Source organism: Pyrus communis, chromosome 5 (assembly GCF_041283825.1).
Source record: "Pyrus communis isolate YQ-2024b chromosome 5, ASM4128382v1, whole genome shotgun sequence".
NCBI lineage: Eukaryota > Viridiplantae > Streptophyta > Magnoliopsida > Rosales > Rosaceae > Pyrus > Pyrus communis.
In genome coordinates, this window is record NC_142569.1 from 13,499,779 (window position 1) to 13,512,816 (window position 13,038).

General features: G+C 36.6%; 1 long non-coding RNA gene across 1 annotated transcript; it reads right to left on the reverse strand.

Moving 5' to 3' along the window:
- Nucleotides 1-279: 279 nt before the first annotated feature.
- On the reverse strand, nucleotides 280-10,226 carry LOC148696814 (uncharacterized). The gene is made up of 3 exons (XR_015962749.1): nucleotides 10,015-10,226; nucleotides 3,201-3,258; nucleotides 280-659 (listed from the first exon to the last, which is right to left on the reverse strand). It is a non-coding gene; the product is annotated as an uncharacterized LOC148696814 (long non-coding RNA).
- Nucleotides 10,227-13,038: the final 2,812 nt, after the last annotated feature.

Here is a 13,038-nt window from a genome sequence, read left to right on the forward strand (position 1 = left end):
CCACCATCTCCGACTCTGTCTTCAATTCTTGAGGTAAATGATAAATGTGTTTATTGTTTCTTGTGTTCTTTCTTTATGGGTTTTTCAGTCAATCTTTGGCTTTGCTTAATGGATGGTTAGGATGGTGAGTTTTATAAGCTTTGCAGTGAGACGTAGGAGTGCTTACTGTTAACGAGTTCTATCTTGAATCCAAGAAGTTCACCGAAAGCATTTGTGCTTTGTGTATAAAAATATAGGTTAAACACAGTATCTCCTATCCGTATGACTGAAAGTCAGATGCAATAGTATGAACATGATCAACTATTCAATAGTCTATTAACAGTGCTTCCTGGCTAGGACAACACTAGTAACAATGTAAAGACACAAGTTGTTCCTAATCCTTGGACGCAGATGGTCCCTTGATTGACAAAAGTAGTCATTTGACAAAAGAACAACAACCAGGATAGCAAAGCAACATTTCCAATTCAAGTCACACGAAGCAACTCCCATACAAGACTAGTAAAACCTACTCATTCAACAAAAGAACAACAAACCGCAGCATTGCAATGCCAACACTTCCAAAACAACCCACAGAAAGAGTTGGACATCATTCTCAATTAGATCACTTTTAGTTCCAGAAAGAGCTGTCGTTTAGTTCCTGAATCTGATCGACTTATTTTCTGGAGAAAAGTCGAATGGAAATAAACAAATAAAAATAAATAAAAACTAGTCATTCAACAAAAGAACAACAAACAGGATTGCAATGCAACATTTCCAATTCAGTCACACACAACTCCCATTCGAGATAATTGAAACCTACTCATTCAACAAAAGAACTACAAACCGCAGCATTGCAATGCCAACATTTCCAATTCAACCTACAGAAATCAACTTCCATACGAGACTAGTAATTGCTAGTTTGATAACAAAAAAATAACAAACATGTAAAAGTGAAAGGCAGAAGGCAGTGTGTAGGCGAAAAATGCTTTTGTTTCTCAGCCACACCTCCACATGCATCCACCACACTCCGGTAGAGGCTGACCTTTGGAGGAAAAGAAACAACCCTTTTTTCTTTTGGTTTTTGATCATTCTGTTGTATCGTTATGTCTTACTAGGTTTTTCATGGATAACTAAGGATGCGGTAATTTGGCAGCAGATGCCACAACTGAAATGTGGTGTATGGGCGCGGTGTGTGCTATGGTATTGGTTCTTGCATTCATATTTGGGACGAGTGTTCACCTTAATCAGGCTGAGGGTAGTGTTTAAGAAGGGATTCAAGGGTTTCGTAGAGGCTCTGTATTTTATGGTTGTTACTATAACAACTGTAAGATATGAAGACTACGTTCCCAACACGGGTACATCGAAGTGGTTCATAGTATTAGTCATAGTGGTTCTGGCAAATCCAAGTATGTGTACAATCGATAAAATAATAAGTAAGCTCATATCTTGGATTGTTTCCAAGAGTAGATTTTATTAGAGGCCTACGCATCATCAAATCAGTTCGGCAACATTTTGTATGTTTCTCCTCGTGATAATCATAGGGCCTGCAGTAACACGCCTATTAGAGGCGAAGCAGACAATTGTGGATACCAAGAATACAAAAAATATGAATTATGCAGACGTATATTTCTTTAACGTTATATCGTTGATGACGGTTGGGTATAGCAATTTTGTGTTCAAGTCTACCAGTGGACAACTTTTTACTTCGTTTCATCTGCTAATTGGACCAATGCTGGTAGTCAGATATTTGGACTTCCTAGTTGGCTCTTTTCTTGGATAGTGGACAGGGTAATTAAATTTACTTTATGTACATATACCTTATGTTTTTGTGACTTTTTGAAGTAAAGTTTATAATTTTTCTTGACATGCAGACCAAACTTAGAACATCAGTTATACGACGCCAGGGAAGAGCTTGATCAATTGCTATAGCTGCCCTGGCATCATATAATTGTTGTTCTAAATTTGGTCTGCATATCAAGAAAAATTATAAACTTTACTTCAAAGAGTCAAACATAACATAAGGTATACGAAAATAAAGTAAATTTAATTACCCTATCCACTGTTGGAGAAAAGAGCCAACTACGAAGTCCAAATATCAGACGACCAGCAGTGGTCCAATTATCAGATAAATCGAAGCGAAAAGCTGTTCACCGGTAGACTTGAACGCAAAATCGTTGTACCCTATTGTCATCAACGATATAACGTTAAAGTAATATACCTCTGCATAATTCATATTTTTTGTATTGTTGTTATCCGAAGTCGTCTGCTTCGCCTCCCATGGGCGTATTACTGCAAGCCCTATGATTACCACCAGGAAAAACATAAAAAATGTTGCCGAACCGATCTGATGCTGCCTAGGCCTCTATAAAATCTGCTCTTGGAAACAATCTAAGATATGAGCTTACCTATGATTGTATCGATGATACACATACTTGGATTTGCCAGAACCATTGTGACTAATACTGTGAACCACTTCGAGGTACCCGTATTGTGAACATAGTCTCTGTTTTTAAGTTACAACAATAAAATATAGACACTATGCAATCCTAGTATCCCTTCTTAATAGCACCCTCAGCCTTATTAAAGTGAGCAATCAGCCCAAATGTGAATGCAAGAAACAGTACGACATCACGCACCGAGCCCATCTACCATCGTTCGACTGTGACATCGGCTGTCGGATTACCGTGTCCTTGGTTATCCATGAAATACCTAGCAAGTAGATACAATAGAGAATGATCAAAAAGAAAAATGGGTTGTTTCTTTTCCTCCCTAGGTCGGCCTCCACCGCCTACAGGGTGTCGTGGATGCGTGTGGCTGAGAAACAAAAACATTTTTTGCCTACACACCACCTTGCACTTTATATATTTAACTTAAAATTACAAGCCTACGGACTGTCTTCTGCCTCTCACTTTTATATATTTAATTAAAACATAACAAACGAAAAAAACATGTACTAATAATTTTTTTTTTAAATAAAGAGTTTTTGGATTTGGGAATGAACTTTTGTTCCGAGTCTCTAACTTACACACCCATAAATAAATTGAGAAAATATTCAATCAAACTCATCCATATATATATATATATATATAAAGGCCGAAGATGCCGAGGACCCAGAAAAGAAGTTTGAGTAAACCATTACATGATTTTGTGTTGATAATATAAATCATTGGGTCCAAACATAAAGAATCAAACGATGAACAAAAAACACATTTACTATGTACCTGAGGAGTGGAAGACGGAATCATAGATGGTGGTGGCTGCCGTGTGTGAAAGTAAAACCTTGAAAAAAAAAAAAAAACAGATAAATGAATACGTGTTTTAAAGGTAAAGCAAGCAACTTAGAGCTAAACGGAGAGAAAGGCTTTGCCTTTGTCCCTGAGGAGTCGGAGAAGGTGGTGGCCTTAGATCTGGTGAGTGCATTCGTCAATAGAGAGAGGGGGAGAAAGACGGAGAGGGCTTAATATGCCAGATACTGAGGAGAGGAGGTTGTCTATTGAGTCTGGACATAATTATAACAAGACAAATTTTAAGCTACACTACCTTAGTACCCATACTATGGAAAGGGATCCTCCGGATCCCTCCCACCTAATCCTACTCATCAAACAATCCGGTTTCATGAAATTTGATCCAATGGCTACAAACAGGAGTTCACTCTAAAAGTTATAATAATTTTAGCTATTGGATTAAATTTCAAAGGTCTGGATTGTTTGATGATGAGGATTGGGTGGAAGGAATCTGGAGAGGATCCCTTTCCCTATACTATAACCATCCAAGGCCAAACTCCTCCCTGCAAAAATGAAAAACAACTGATGTTTTTCCACGTTCGTATGAACCGGCGGTCCTTTCGTGTCCTCCATGCATGGACCTTCATTGACCACACAAAAGAAAGGTTGGTTGCTTATAATTATAGTGCAACTTTAAGGGTATATATGTCACTCACTATGATGTGTGGAGAAATTCGACAAGAAGAAAAGAAGAAAAGAAGAGGGAAATAAAATGTTGGAAAAACTAGGGTCTAATTGTTATATCAAATAACACATAAAAACAAACAATAATTCATGCAATTATATATCAAAGTAATGCATGCACATGACTAACCAATAATAAATAAAAATGACATAATGGATTAGAAAACTCTGGTGCATTATAGAAAAGTCCCTGAGTTTCCACGTTGGGTTTTAAGATCACAGTCATTCGTATTGGTGGCATATCATTTAATTTGTAACTTTTGTCTCTCTAGCATTACCATTTTTGATAAATATATAGATATGATAAACTACTTTAATTAGCAACTAGGACAAGTTCGAACTTGAGTGCAAGAGAATAAAGATACATCGTCTCGATCAATTAGTTGTAGTTCACATGTGTCATTTTTGGCTCCTTAAAACTTTTGAAATGCCTTTTGTATGTATATATATGTGTGTGTGTGTGTGTGTGTATTTGGCTTATGAACAAAAAGTCTACCAACTAAATTATCATGGATACCTTTGTGTTTTATTATTAGAGAAAGACAAAACAACGGTACAAGTCTTCCCCTTGTGCTGCCTTCTCCTTCTGCAGCTGCCCATTACAGAAGAAGGAAAAACAGAAAACGCTTTCTAGCTTCCCTTTCACCCAAACAAAAATTATCAAGAAATTAGCAAGTTTTTGCTGCTTTTCACGTGAAGGTGAAGGCAGCTTTAAAATTCATATTTTTACATGGCTTTGATAAATACAGCTTAAACTATCTCTAGTACAAGAGTTCCAAAACCTGCAAAGGCTTTTAACTCAACTAGGTTGGGTTTCCACTATGACTACTCTAATTACGGGCTTTTAACTCATTTCCCTCGATGATACAACTTACTCTCTAGTCAAATCTTAATAATTAGATGTACTAGGTTGACTATCTCTTTAATGTATGGCCATCACAAATTTCATCCATGCATGAAAATTGATTTTGTTTGCGAGTAGTTGTTTTCTTACGTTTAAGTCCACCAAACATATATATCCGGAAGTAGTTTACTAACCCTTTGGTAAACTCCCCCACCCTTAAGGTATTTGCCAGAAGATCTCTAACCTTTCAATATCTTAAAATTTACCATTGTAAAAGATAATCTTTATCTCTTTTCAGAAGCAAATTATTTTTTTATTTGTTTAATGCCATTATATACTATTTCATCATACTTAGAAATAGGAAAACCACACATTGTAATTTCTGAAACACACACACACACACACACACACATATATATATATCAAGCCATCTTTCACCAATAGATGCTAAACAAACCGAGTGTCTCCAGTGATGACTCTACCATTTGCTTCCATGAAATGAAAGTATCAATATTTGCATGCAGAAAACTAAGCATTGTGCACGGCTTGGTCTTTCCAGGCAAGGAATGTTACTTTCCATATAGAAACCGTTTTCTTCTTTGTTTGGATATCACCTTTTCATGAAGGGTCGCAACTCTTCATGAGGTTTGCAGAGGGTTGTACAAAATATAACTAATTTTCTCAGAAAAGAAGTTAATTCTTTACAACAGAAAAACAAATCACATCTCATATGCATTCACGAGAATTATAAACTTTTCAACCAATGTAAGTAGAGGCAAGTAGCCCTTTACCACAGTGGTGAAAATGAGTTGAGCCTTTGTATAAAGGTGCGGGTTCAAACTTCATCGGTGACTAATCTAATACAAAAAAACCAATGTAAGTAAAGAAAACATCATATTACAAAAATGACAGATTATAGCCATCAGTGTTCGTTCTCAATATTTATTCAACAATGAGGATAGATTATAGCCAGCAGCCCGTCCTAGTCGTGAGCAGTGTAGCTACTTTTATTGTGAGTATTGTGGTTTTCATCCTCGTTTGATATATGGCTTACTTGCCTTTTTCGGAACCATTGGAAGTAAGTGTCGAGTCAGTTACTGTTTCCCGACTCAGAGCGGTCGAGCCCGAGTGTACCGTCAAATGGGAGCTAAAGCTCGTAGTCACAAACTCCAACAGCAAGCACGGCTTCGATCTTTACATTGGAGATCATCTGCAGGTCACGCTCTTCTTGTACGATTGCTAGCTTGGCGGCAACTTTATGGTGACTACCAAGTCATTGCCTCCTCCCTTGCTTTTAACCAGCGAGACCAACCAGACATGCACCTTGAGTTTCAAAATGCAAATTGATAATGCCTATTTCGGTGAAGAACTCATTGAGGAAATCGCTAGAGGGATAATCCAAGTCCACCTGAATGTGATGGCTCGATTTCAACTTATGCCCACGACTTCGAAGCTTGAGGGATTCCATGTGTTGCAGCACTCCTGCCCCAATATGGGGTTGTGAGAGTTCAATTCTACCCGTAGTATGGAAATCGTTTAACTCTTTTTTAAATGTGTTGGTAAATGTAATTGCTTGCAGTAGACAGATTGGTGTTATGTAATTGGAGATAAATTGATTCTACTTAATTCCAAATTAATCCAGTGATGTCTTTTCTTATCGAATTTGATTGCGCATTACATACATTGTTGTTGGGAAATGCAGGGTTTGGGCTCATTAAACTGATTACCTAATTTAATGGTTTTATCTCATTAAACTGATTACGTAATCGGTTTAATGAGATAAAATCATTAAATTAAGTAGTTAGTTTAATGAGCCCAAACCCTGAATTTCCCAACAGCAATGTATGTAATGCGCAATCAAATCCGATAAGTAAAGACATCACTTCATTAATTTGGAATTAAGTAGAATCAATTTATCTCCAATTACATAACATCAGTCTGTCTATTGCAAGCAACTACATGTACCAACACATTTAATAAAGAGTCGAACGATTTCCGTGCTACGGGTAGAATCGAACTAGCACAGCCCCATGCCAGGGCAGGATAGCCACACCACACAAAATCCCTTAAGCTTCGAAGTGGTGGGCATGAGCCGATATCAAGCCATCACATTCAGATGGACTTGGATTATCCTTCTGGAGATATCCTCGATGAGCTCTTCACCTAAGTAGGCATGATCAGTTTGCATTTTGAAACTTAAGGTGGCCGTCTGGTTGGTCTTGCTGGTTAAAAGCAAGGGAGGATGTAATGACTTGGTAGTCACCATAAAGCCAGCAATCGTACACGAAGAGCGTGGTCTGTAGATAATCTCCAATGTAGAAATCGAAGTTGTGCTTGTTGTTGGGGTTTGTGACTATGAGCTTCAGCTCCCATTTGACGGTACACTCGGGCCCAGCCGCGCTGAGTCGGGAAACGGTAACTGACTCGACACTTGCTTCCAATGGTTCCGGAAAAGGCGAGTAAGCCCTATATCAGATGAGGATGAAGACCACAATAAGAGCAGCTACACTGCCCACGACTAGGAGGGGTTGCCGGTTATAATGTCCTCATTGTTGAATAAATATTGAGAACGAACACTGATGACTTCATGACGATGAGCTATGTGGATCGATCAATGGCAGTGGGAGAAAAGTTGAACAATAAGGGCCATGGGACAGATAATGTTAGGTCATGTCGAAGGTTAAAAGCTAGAAAATAGTCTAATTTGCTCAAAAATTCATCTCCAAAGGGGCATCAGGCTAGCCAAATGTGGTTTTCTTCTTAACCTTTTTTGAGATCCAACTATTTAATTGCAATAATTGATTTGAAACTAAATTGTTAGATTTGAAAATATCCAAAAGTAGTTTAATTAAATTAACTATAAATTTAAAGTATAAACATAAAACTAATAAATTATTGAGGGACTATGTTTAGCGCCTTCGGTTGATTGAAGATGGTATATGAGTATGGTTTGATGCTGTTTGTTTAAAAAAAAAATTTTACAGGATTATATTTACCCCTTTCGGTTAAAAATGGGCTCAAGTGTCTATGGTTGGTACTTAGAGAGTAATATCCTATTCTTTGGGCCATTCATAGTAAGCTCAATAGGCGCCCCATTTCTAAGAGCATTGTTGGAACTTTTAATATTATTATATTAAATTAAATAGAAATTAGAAGTTGTGTATTTTGTTGGAAATATACGTTTAACATAATGAATAATAACTTCTAACTCTTGATAAATGGTCACATGTTTTTCAAAAAAATATCTCAAATCTATAATAGGGAAACCTCCTATAATCATAAAATCAATATTCATATTCATACATATAGTGCATGAAAAATTAGATAGTATCATTGAGTCTATATGAGAGTGTTTTCAAGACAATCATGATTCATTCGAGCCTTATGATTTGGAGTGCTACTATTACAAGGAGGTGGTCGTTGTATCCCGAGTAACAAGCGTTAACCAACCGTGAACACCGTGGTGGGGCGTAAACTTATCTTAAGGACAGAGTGTTCAACACTTGTCTTGATTGTATTTCTAGGTTTTTCTAATCTATTATGTCATGTTTGTTTAACATTGGTTAATCATGTGCATGCATTACTTTGATATATAATTGCATAAATTATTTCTTAATTTTTTATGTGATTTAATATAGTAATTAGACCCTATTGTTCCAACCACCTGAAGACAAGTTTAGATTTGGTTGCTATAATTTTGTCATCAGTTCCAAATTGGCATTACATAAGTGGTAATTCATAATTACTTCTTGTCACACCCCGATCCTAAGATAGGTCTAGGATCCACACGTGACGTCATCACATACCCTTTCACCCGAATCATTGTGTCAATTGTAGTAATTTTTCTTTTATCATATGGCTGCATCTAACCTCTGTGTTAGACTGTCTACGTACCCTAAGACGAGATCTAGCCATTCGTAGTTCCCTAACATATCTCGCGTTATTGCGAAGTCTGATAAGAATTCTATCTCATATCAAAGCAAGCCATAATCACACCAATGGACATCCAACAAAAGCCTTAATTCGATTGCCATTCATGCGATCCAATTATGTACACAAGTAATCAACCAATGAGATAAATAATAAGATAACATTCCACGAAGTTTAGTATAATCAAACTCCGAAAATGTCTATTGTATTTCCTCTACATGGATTCCTAAGCGTTGCTCTCAGTTACTAATACAAGGATCCACCAACTTGGCCAAATCCATTTTCACAATATAAGACATTACTAAATGCATGAGATGAACTTTAATCCTAGTCAAAGTACTTGGAATACTAATTTAACAGTCCCCAATTCAAATGCCATTTTGGTTGAATAGCTTCATCACTGCCAATACGTTTGAATGGAAATAATTCTGGACTGTAAGTGATTATGTGTTTCAATAGGCATAAGTGCACCAATACATTAAGTCACTGAGATTATAATTGTATCAGAAAATGGTTCTTTGAAACCCAATACATAACCATATAAAGTGATTTAATAAACTCAATATCGATAAGTAAATTAGAATTAAAATTTAGAGAAGAAAGAACATTGCAAAGCAGCAACCTCTTCTCCACAAAAGCTGTAGAAAAGCAGTTTAAGTCAACCAAGATTAACCTAATTTTGAACACTCATACCTATACCGGATGCAAACTTACATGGGTTTCGAAGCTTGTTTTGTGTACTTCAAAAGCATAAAAGATTTGTAGAAAACGGGATTCTAAGTTGAAAGTTATGCAAGTTACAAAATAGAGTCCCCAAAGTGGAAACCCAGTATTTGCTGCTGTCTGGCAGCTTCGGGACTCAAGTTTGAATATGACTTTGACATATCAATACTCAATGGAATTAAGTGAAATCAGATGGGTATTGATCATGGACATGTCTAGTTTTAAACCACATAATATTGGCTCAAAAGGAATCCATAAAGACATAGAAATTAAGAGCCAAAATAGGCTACTTGAAATGTAGTTTTTGTGAAGAATCAATAAATTTCCTGCAATTTAGAACCTATACTCTTATAATCCAATTTACATTTTCAGAATGCTTCCACACATTTCAGAATTCATGTTTATAACTTCAATTTCAATTATATTCAACAATTAACAAGACTTGACCTTTTAATCCAAACCCCAGAACCAGATATTTGATTACAACACCCAAAGTATAAAATTGAAAATAATACGAAAGATTGGTACAAAGCAGCTATGGAAGGAATAAAGAGAGATGGGAGTGGTTACCTATGCTGCAGTCGGCAAAAGCAATCACATTTCTGTTATGGTTCAAACGCATGTTGTACACCTTTTCTCTCAATTTCTAGTAAACATTTTAATTCCTTATTTTCTCTTTCCTTCTCCTGGTGTCTTCTATATTTCCTTCGACTTCTCTCAAAGATTCATAGTTTCTATCCTTGTCCCCCTTTTCTTTTTTCCGCTCTCTCCCCCCTTTTCTGATTCATCTCCCCTCCACACCCCCCCCCCCCCCCCCCAAAAAAAAAAAATCCATTGGCCAACGCCATCTCCCCCCTTTTTAGCTTCTCTCTTCCTCCCCCTTCCAGATGCCTCCTTTTTTCCCCCTTTGCTTTACTTTAGTTAAGACTAGAATTTGCACCCGCGCGTTGTTGCGGGATTGAAAATTATATGAAAGATTATGCACCTGCAATCTTTATAAACAATGTTCGAGTCAAAAACTGAGTTACAAATGCAAATGCAATTTATACACAACCTCATCATGAATGAAACAAATTTAAACATCTAAAGAGAATTCTATTTCTTCAAAGCAGAAACGGGAAAATAATTGTTTCCTTAACTATTGAGGGAATACCCGCCAAATAAAGCTTACTACATTCTTAGACTTTTCATGTGCTACATGCAACGAACGTAAAGCTTGGATACCAGACTTGCTCCCAGTTTGAGTTGTATCCAAAGAAGGGATAACTGACATTATTTTGCAATAAATTGCAGAAAGTGCCTTGTACAGCTCTCCATGCTGCAGAAGAAAACAAAGACAGTAGTGAACTAATGATGTACGATGATAAAACCATAAACTACATTAATTAAAAAAATAACCCAATTACGTTGTATTAATCTGTAAATACAATTAAAGGTCCACCAGAAAATTATATAACTCAAAATTAAACAACACCAAGATGAATTTAAGCAAAACCTAGATCAGATTCTAAAAGGGTTTATCAAAAATAATAATTTTATCAGAAATTAACACTAAAAATAAATAAAAAACCAAAAAAATTGCAATTTTATCGTTTCTTTTCACCTTTTAAGTTCCTGAGAGTGCTGGAAAGCTCTCGCTTTGCCATATTAGCTTTCTGGGCTTCTACTCTGGAATCTAAGTGAGAACTGAAGGCCCTGCGGGAGCAGAAGAGAAAGCAACCTCTAGCAACAGAGAAAGCAGTGAAGGTTTTTTAGCAAGAAAGTGCGGTTGGTAATTTGTGAGACAAAGATCGCACGGTGGAAGAGGGAGAGAAGGTAGCCTTGGAGAGCGAAAGGAATCGAGGTTCAAGAGCGACAGAAGCAGGGAATTGTGAGAGAGAAAAGTGGAACGGAGGGAAAAGTAGAGAAGAAAGGTCGAGAAGTAGTCGATGTGGAGCGATGAGCGACGCGTGGACAAACGGCATAATGGAGAAGAAACAGAGGGCATTTATGCCATTGAAAATGACAGAAGCTGAGGAGTGATCGACAGGTGGAGATGAAAGGCAAAGTCGTATTTTTACTGTTAAAAAAAAGGAAAAAATGGGCAGATAACAAATGAATTGGAGGGCACTTTCGTCCGCTTACTGTTAATGAACAGTAATTTTATCTTGTTGAGTATTAGTATATACACACATGTATATTTCTCTGCCACTTTGCATTTATTATCCTTTTTTCGAGGAATGGGTCTTCGTTGCTACCACCAGACAATGGCAATGGCAATGGCATCCCCCTTTTCCTCTTGCCTCTTTCTCAAATGGAAAAGAAACAGTGAGAGAGAAATAAAATAATAACATGCATAAAAAAGAAAACCCACTTTCAGAGAGAGCTGCAACAGTCGGTGGGGGAGTTCTTGAGAAAAACAATTATATATATATAATAAACAAAACAATCACCAATTGTTTTACCCCGTGGATAAACACATTGGTTTTTGGACAAAAAAATGATAAACAAATAGACTGCAGGACAAAACAAATGATTATAGTTGTCAGGAGTTAAATCCAGCCCCATAGTTTGTGGCGCCAAAAAGGAAAAAAATTATAAAAATATTGTTTGGATTTTTAAAAGCAAAGAACCGCAGATGATGGAGAACGGCACCAGAAAGCGGAAAGGACAAAGTGGCCAACTCACTGCACAATTCCAGAAAAGGACAAAAAATTGCTCAGCAGGCGAGGGACAAAACCGGGTGGGCACTGTTAATGAACAGTGCCAATCCGCTGAGCTTTAGTATATATAGAATTTTATATTATTATTAGTTTTACTCTTCAAATTTAGAATTACAAGAATGCCCTTAACATTTGTGTTTCGTAAAATCTTCATTCTAGCTCTAATTTCCTCTCCACTTGCACTCGTGCGCTCATATCGATGATTACCACGAACATGTACTAAGACATACGTGTCATGAGTTTAATGGTCAACAAAAGTCAACACTTTCTCCTCTAGAAGTATTTTGGACATTTCACAATTTTCAGAAAATAAAATATAGTAACTTACAGATGGGTTGTAACACTTTGGGGACGTTGCTGTTATATTTTGGGTACGTTTTCTGTCCTTCTGCTTTTTTTTCAGTTTGGGGATGCACTGATAATTGTTAGATTAAAATGGATTTGTATTTTTTAGGAAGAAATGAGAGGAGTCGTTGGAATTTTAGAAAGCTTTGTGTTTATGCCTTTTATGTGATAGAGGGAATACGAACAGGGAGAGGAAGAGAGAAAACATTAGTTTAGATTGCAATTTTAAAAGTTTTTATGTTGTTAGTGCTGGAACCTATGTATTTTGTTGGGAAATTGATAATATGTAAAGTTATTGGGATTTTGGAAAGCTTTGTCTTTCTCAGTTATATCTGCCGGAGGGAACACAACTCTTACATATATGATTTCAAGTTTTCCCTTTAGAAATTCAAGCTCTGTTGAATAAGTGAGGTGTAAGAAACTGTTTGGGATATTTTCAAGTTTTTATGATTCCTGGAAAAAAAAGCATGCTTAAGGGTAATTATATTTTAATTTTTATTGAATTCAGGTAACCATCTTTAGGTTTTTTGCTTTGATTTGAAGAATT